The 7,377-nt window shown below is 50.7% G+C and overlaps 1 protein-coding gene across 2 annotated transcripts in view; it reads left to right on the top strand.

Moving 5' to 3' along the window:
• Positions 1-4,803: 4,803 nt before the first annotated feature.
• The window catches only part of MAP3K14 (mitogen-activated protein kinase kinase kinase 14), a 44,674-nt gene continuing 42,100 nt past the window's right edge, over positions 4,804-7,377 (top strand). For both annotated transcript variants that reach the window (XM_070389979.1, XM_070389981.1), the window contains exon 1: positions 4,804-4,909. The gene's annotated coding sequence lies outside the window, so the exon portion shown is untranslated. The remainder of the gene's footprint in view (positions 4,910-7,377) is intronic.

The following is a 7,377-nucleotide window of genomic DNA, read 5'->3' as shown; positions in this document are numbered from 1 at the left end:
GCAGCACAGGAAGAGAGTCTCAGCACAGCACCGTCTGCATCCATTCCCGGTCCTGCCTCCCTGGCCCCCCTTATACCTCTGGACTGTGTGGCAGCGATGGGGCAGATTCATGCCTGGGAGGACGACATCACCATGGCTGCAGCCGCGGCCAGGCCCGATGGCAAAAGAAAACTGCGTCTCCTTCAGGAACATCCACTGCCACCCCCTAGTCCCCTCTGATCTCAGCCTCATATGCGAATTCTTCTCAAGCATAACTTCAGGATCTCCCAAAAATGTGGGGCCTGAGATCCACAGACACACAGATGATTCACTGGCCAGTTTCTCACTAGACGTGGCTGGACACCATGAACTATGCTGACTAAGGCAATAAAAACAAGAATATAATTTCCTTTCTTCCAAAGCAAACAGAAATGGAGAAATGATTCAAGAATGGCACTCTCTCCCTGATGCACAAAATTCACTCAGTCTTCATCACTCTTCTACAGAAATGATTGGGCAATTTACTTCTTAAAGCCCACGGTGTCTTTGTAGAGTCCCGCATGCAGGAGAGCAGGAGCTCTGGGTCGAATATGGCTTGAAAGCCAGATCTTCTATTACTGGAGTGTTACTGTTCTCTGAGCCTCAGTTTGTTCATCTGTGAAGTGGGGGTGGTAATAACAATAACCTATTCTATGAGGTTAAGGGTTCTCAACTGGGGGTAATTTTGCTCTCTTTGGGACATTTGTCAATGCCTGAAGACATTTTTTGTTGTCACAACTGGGTGTAGGAGGGTTGTGTTACTGGCATCAAGTGGGCAGAGGCCAGAAGAGCTTTTTTTCTTTTTTTAAACAAGGGATATAATCTCCCTTTTTATTTTTTAATTTATCTATTTTTATTTTAACCGCACTGGGTCTTCACTGAGGTGCATGGGCTCTCTAGCTATGGTGCTATGGCTCAGTAGTTGCTGCAAGTATACCTCTAATTGTGTCATGCAGGCTTAGTTGCCCCACAGCATGTGGGATCTTAGTTCCCTGCTGCTACTGCTAAGTCGCTTCAGTCGTGTCCGACTCTGTGTGACCCCATAGACGGCAGCCCACCAGGCTCCCCCGTCCCTGGGATTCTCCAGGCAAGAACACTGGAGTGGGTTGCCATTTCCTTCTCCAATGCAAGAAAGTGAAAAGTGAAAGTGAAGTTGCTCAGTCATGTCCAACTCTAGCGACCCCATGGACTGCAGCCCACCAGGCTCCTCTGTCCACGGGATTTTCCAGGCAAGAGTACTGGAGTGGGGTGCCATTGCCTTCTCCCTGACCAGGGATCAAACCTGAGTCCACCTTGCATTGCAAGGTGGATTCTTAATCACTGGCCCTCTGGGGAAGTTCCCAGAAATGCTGTTAAACATCTTATAATATATATGATGCCCCCCTCCACAACAAAGAATTATCCAATCCAAAATGTCAGGAGTGCCAGGTTGGGAAACCCTGGACAGGAGTGAATATTTAGCGAGGTTATTATGCATACAAAGCATTTAGAGGGACTTCCCTGGTGGTCCAGTGGCTAAGACTGCTGCTGCTGCTGCTAAGTCGCTTCAGTCGTGTCCGACTCTGTATGACTCCATAGATGGCAGCCCACCAGGCTCCCCCGTCCCTGGGATTCTCCAGGCAAGAACACTGGAGTGGGTTGCCATTTCCTTCTCCAATGCATGAAAGTGAAAAGTGAAAGTGAAGGCACTCAGTCATGTCTGACTCCTAGCGACCCCATGGACTGCAGCCTACCAGGCTTCTCTGTCCATGGGATTTTCCAGGCAAAAGTACTGGAGTGGGGTGCCATTGCCTTTTCCAGTGGCTAAGACTACACACTCCTATTGCAAGGGGCCCGGGTTCAATCCCTGATCAGAGAACTAGATTCCACACACTGCAGCTAAAGATCCTGGCACAATAAAAAAAAAAAAAATTTTTTTAAGCTTTTTAAAGCACTTATAAATAGCTGGTTTATTTTCTGTAAGCTCTCATAAAACAGAAGCTGTTATTCGTTTTGGAAAAGCAGTCTTGCCCTTCCATTTCCAGACTTGAAACGGAGGTGAGATGTGGAAATCCTTGACTGCTGAGAATCCAGCTCACTGCTCCAGGTGTGAGTCACCCCACAAATACCAGTTTATTTTATTTCGGGCAGAGCTGAGACTACACAAGTGACTTGGGGCTAGAAACCTTCCCAGGTTGTCGTGACTTAGCTGGCTGGGCTGGAAGGAAGTCATTTTACCCTGAAGCACTCCTTCCAAAAGATGCCAGCATTTCAAGGCCTGGAGTCTCTGTGGAGCTCAGAGTGGATGTTAGGCTGTATCTTACCTCAGCCCACACACAGTGGATCTTGGAAAGGCCTGAGGAAACTAGCTGAAAAAAACCACCAGGCCCTGCTTGCCCCAAATATCTCCCTCACTAGCCTGTAGAGGCTCGCTCTCTCCTGCAACCTAATGTGAAATTCCTTCTTGGAAGTTGCAACTCTGGATCAAGACATTCACTCACTCCCACTAATACACATTAGTGTTAGTGGATAGATTTTGCTGTTGTTGTTCAATTGTGTCCAACTTTTTGCCACTGTTGAGTTTTTGAAAGTTTCTGGATAGATTTAAAGATAGATCATCTTGATTGCGGTGGGGGGGGGGTGGGCGATGGCTGAGGGGAGGGCATCCCACCGACCCAGAGAAGTGTCAAGGGAAGCTGGGTAGAGTACATGGGCACTGGGTGTCATAAAGAAGGAACAGTGAAAGAGGCAGAAGGCTAAGGCGGGCCAGGGAATGTCTGCAAACTCTGGCCCTGTGCCCATGTCTTTCCTGAGAAGCGATATGCCCAGAGGCAAACAGGTGGTGGAAGAGGCAAGCTCTGATTCCAGGCTTGCTGATAGCAACCATCTGGCCAAGCTCCGCCTTTCCCCAAGTCACTGAAATGAAAACCCTGGGGTTGGAAGCAGCTTTAAGGGCCCCCCAGCTTCTTCTTTGCCCAACATCTCCCACACCAGTCAGTAGCAGAGCCAGTTTATGCAACAGAGACTATCCAACTCTGAAGCATGGGCTCTATTGGGACCATAACCCCAAATGTCTCAGTAGCCAGGCAGATGACATAGGTTAAGTGGTTGAGAGCAAGACTGGGGGAGGGAGGTGGGGGTGTGCTGTGAGGAACTCCAGGCTCTGCTCTAAGGCATGCAAATTCAATTTTAAGAAAACATTGCACCAGCCAAACAAAACTAATCTATGGCCTGAGTGAGTGGATGAGGCCCTGAGGTTAAGTTTTCTGCCTGAATAAATGGTCTTTCGTATTCCCCACAACCAAGATGTCTGCTAGAGGCAGATCTCCAGAAACATACATCAAGCTATGAACGACTGTCCAAAAAGTGGTCCTGAGACTTCTCTGGCACCTCCATGGTTAAGATTCCGCACTTCCAATGCAGGGGGAGCACGGGTTTGACCCCTGGTCAAGTAACTAAGATACCCCATGCTGCGTGGTACAGGCTAAAAAAGCAAAACCTGAGCAGGTCTTTGCTCCAAGGCTTCCAGAGATGCTGCTGCTGCTGCTGCTAAGTGGCTTCAGTCGTGTCCAACTCTGTGCGACCCCGTAGACGGCAGCCCGTCAGGCTCCACCGTCTAGAGATGGGGTAATCCTTATTTCTCCAGGCGGCCTTGAATGGGGCCTGCTTACCTCTACCACTAGAGCCGCTTACCTCACTTGCCTGCCCTAGACCACTGATGGGGGGGAGTGCCCAGGTACCGTCATATCTTTTATTTTGCGAACTATTTTTTAAGTGTGGAATTTTTTTCTTTATCATAAATAAAAAACAAGCTCACCGTGGAAACACTGGAAAATTTGGAAATGCAAAAGTTAGAAAATAAAAAATAGCCATACCTCCCTAAACCAACTCCCCAACCCCTTGGCCGCCCCATCCCCATTCAGAGAAGCACTGTTGACACCTTGGTGCATATTCAGACTCCAAGACCTTTTTATACATAAGTAAAGCTCTAGTCTTCTTTCTGGCTCCATAACCTGTAAACCCAGAGAAGAGAGGCTTCACGCAGCGCTCACACCAGGTTACTTCTCTGACTGTGGGACGGGATTGCACCACGCCAGCCGCACGCTCTCACCAGATAAGGGTTTCAACACACAGGTGTAACCTGTATAAGCCTTTAGCTCCCCAAGCTTCTCGAAGGCAGGCACTATAACCTATCTTAGCCTCAGAGACGCTACAGTGTCAGGTTCACAGTAAGTGCTCAATAAAATGTTTCTAAATACACAGCCCCGCCCCGCCTCTCTCCCCCCAACAGCCAACACACCTGCCTCAGCCGCCAAGGCTTGGAGCAAAGAGGAAACACAACCAAAACCTGGGGAGACTGCGCCTCGCGGTCTCCTAGGTAACCAGGTCTTAGGCTGGGGAGTGCCCACGCATGCGCACACTGGCCCTTCCTTCCCGTAACCTCCAGAGGAACGCAACCGGTAAGACTGCCAGAAGCCGAGCGCGCATGTGTGGTTCCACCAACACCCCAACCGCCTCCGCCTTCTGTCAATCCGTCGGCCCAGCCATTTCTTTGCTATAAACACTGTCCGGAAATAGTGCCCATTTCTGGAAACAGGGCCTCGTTAACCAATCGTTGCTTGGGGCGGTAGGAAGGAACTGGATGGGACGCGCCGTCTCATTGGAAGATTGGGGGAGTGGGCGGGGCCAGAAGCTAGGTGCGGCCAAAGCAAGGAGGCGCGAAGCGAGGCAAATTTTCTGCCGCGGGTGGAGGCGTGGCCCCGGGGGCGGCCGGGAAGGCGGCGAGGGGGCGGGGTCCGGGGTGGGGCGGGGCGACCGTGGGCCCAGAGAGCAGCGGTCCGCGACAGGCGGCGGGAGATCGAGGGCGAGGCGAGCGCGACACTCGCTGGTGGGGGAGATCGGCGCTCGGCCGGTAGGTGACTAGAGCGAGTCCCGGGGCGAGGGGCAGAGAGGACGGGTCATTCCTCAACCCGGGGCCGGGCTGCGGCCTGGCTCGCCGCATCGGAATGGTGGGGTCGGCGGCGCGGCCCGGGGACCCACTCGCGCCGGTCCTCGGCTGTGGCAGCTGGCCGCCGGTGCGCCCTCCGTCACGCCGCCAGGGCCACGGTCGCACGCCGGGCTCGCCCTGCACACCCGCAGGCCCCACGCTCTCCCGAAGCGCGCTCAAGGGCCCCTTCCTTCCCTTTCCCCGACATCCCCTGTTTCCCCGCGCCAGGCTGCCCCACCGCCCAGGCCTGCCCGTCCTGCTCGGTTCCCTGGATGTTCTCCAGAATGAGGGCTTACTTCGGCACTGGGCTTAAGGTGCCGAACGCCCCAGCTTGCCGGGTCCCTGCGTCCTCCCACCTGTCCAGGCAGTGAAACCCTCAGGTCTTTCCTGGGAAGTTCTCGGGGTCACACCCCGAGCCTGGGAGAAGAGATGGAGCCTCCGATTAGCACCCAGCGGGGCAGTGCTGGCTGGTCGCAGCATCCTTTCTCTCCCTGACCCCTCGATAATTCTTGCCACTCCACTCAGGACTTCCTCTGTCGGCTCAGATAAAATATCCCATCTTGGAAGTCCATCGTGGCCCTGGCAGCCTGCAGCCAGAGGCACCAGGCAGAAGGAGGCCCCTTGTAAAGAGCCCCACTTGCCCAGGATCCTCCTCTGTGCCGGGTAACTTAAGAAAAAGCAGTTTGTTTCCTAATTGAAGTTAAAATGTGGCTCCCAGTCCTAAAGGGTGGACTGGGGAATGAGTGGAGAAAAGAGACAGAAATCTGTGATATAAATTGTTTTAACTGGAGGACAATGAATGCCGTCCCTTGATGATGAATTCAAAAAGCAAGTGAAGTTAAATGGTGAGAGGTGGGATCTGATACAAAATAGCCTTCTGAAGTTTATTCCAGGAATAAATGTTGAAAACCCCCTGACTAGAAACATGGTCTCTCTGAAAGATTAGGAGATAGTATCTTAACATTAGTGATGTGTTTTTTTTTACTTAGTATCTTCATACCTGTAACCTTTTTCCTTCAGATATGTGTGTAATAAGATAGATAATATTGTCCTGTTTTAGAGGTGAGGCACCTGAGGCAGGTGTGTGTTTGGCAGGGACTGGAGGTGGATAAATGGCTCTTACCCAGTGCCTCACAGTTGAGACTCAGGGTGACGACTGTAATCTGGGCCACTGGAGTCTTTCCCCAGCTCCTTCCTTGAAGCAGAACCACGTTATGGAACTTGGTGCAGGACACGGGGAGAAATATTTGGTGTGGTATTTATGCTCTTAACATGAGAGAACAGGTGCTTGTCTCACTTACAAAGTGTTTGGATTTACTCTTGGTGTTTTTAAGTGATGTCAAAGTCCGTTCCTTTGGTGCAGTGATGCCAGACCTCTGAGATTTTCAGATGCCTTGAGGACATCCTCTTTTATTTTGAAGGGTGTGGTAGTGAACTTCTCAGAAGGCCTCAAAATAAAAGTACTCATCTCTGACTTTAATTTTAGAAATCTATACCCAGGTACGTGTTCCAGCTCTTTGGTGAGACCAGACAGCAGTAAGCCACCAAGCTTCAGTCCCCTTCTGACTGTGTTCAGGTTATAAGGAGTAGTTCTGAAAGGGGGTTTTTCGCCCCTGGTGCTGTCTGTTAGAGTTTGTGGGAGCAAGCGGCACCACAGACAGAGACCCTGCCAAATGAACCCTCATCTATTAAACAAAAATGTCTGCTTGGCCATTTCGCCTCCACAGACGGAGGTTTGGTTCCTCATTTTGTTTCTCCTATTGAACACTGACTCCATTGTGATCTGCTTGGAGTGTTTGTGTATCACTGAATGTTGAGAAGCGGGCTTGCCCTGATTGGTTGTCCACCTCCAGGCAACTGTTGTGGGTTTTGTTTGGTGCGTGGTAACGGTTCATCCTGGCCAGCGTCTGGTGTGAGATCTGTAGAGACGGGAGATGGGTAAAGACTGACCCAGGGCTGTTCTCCTCGTTGTTGGCCCCCTCTTAAGAGTGTCCCATCACTTTGGCCTGCGATGTCACTTTTAGTTTCCTATTTTTTTTCCTGTCTCAAGGGACAGCACATGAGCTTTCCTAACAGGCCTGCCTCCCTTGATGAAGAGCTGAGAGATTCATGTTGGTTGACCTAACAGATGGTCTTTCTGGGAGGGTAGTTAAGAAATCTTAAAACCAAGTTCGGCCCTAAATTAAAAGTGTAAGTTAGCTTGATACACACACAGGGAGCCTCTTTCTATCAATGGCTTCCATCATCTGAGAGCTGTTTTTTTTTTTCCTGGCAAAAGGTTAAAATGCAACTAAAATTCTGCTTTCATGATTAATAAGTCACTACCGCAGTTGTATCTGATGCTTCCTGTTTGCCCCATTTTAGTATTTCAGTTAAACTGGAAACATCTGAGC

Source organism: Bos mutus, chromosome 19, assembly GCF_027580195.1.
Source record: "Bos mutus isolate GX-2022 chromosome 19, NWIPB_WYAK_1.1, whole genome shotgun sequence".
NCBI classification, from domain to species: domain Eukaryota; kingdom Metazoa; phylum Chordata; class Mammalia; order Artiodactyla; family Bovidae; genus Bos; species Bos mutus.
This window is presented reverse-complemented; position numbering and strand designations above follow the sequence as displayed.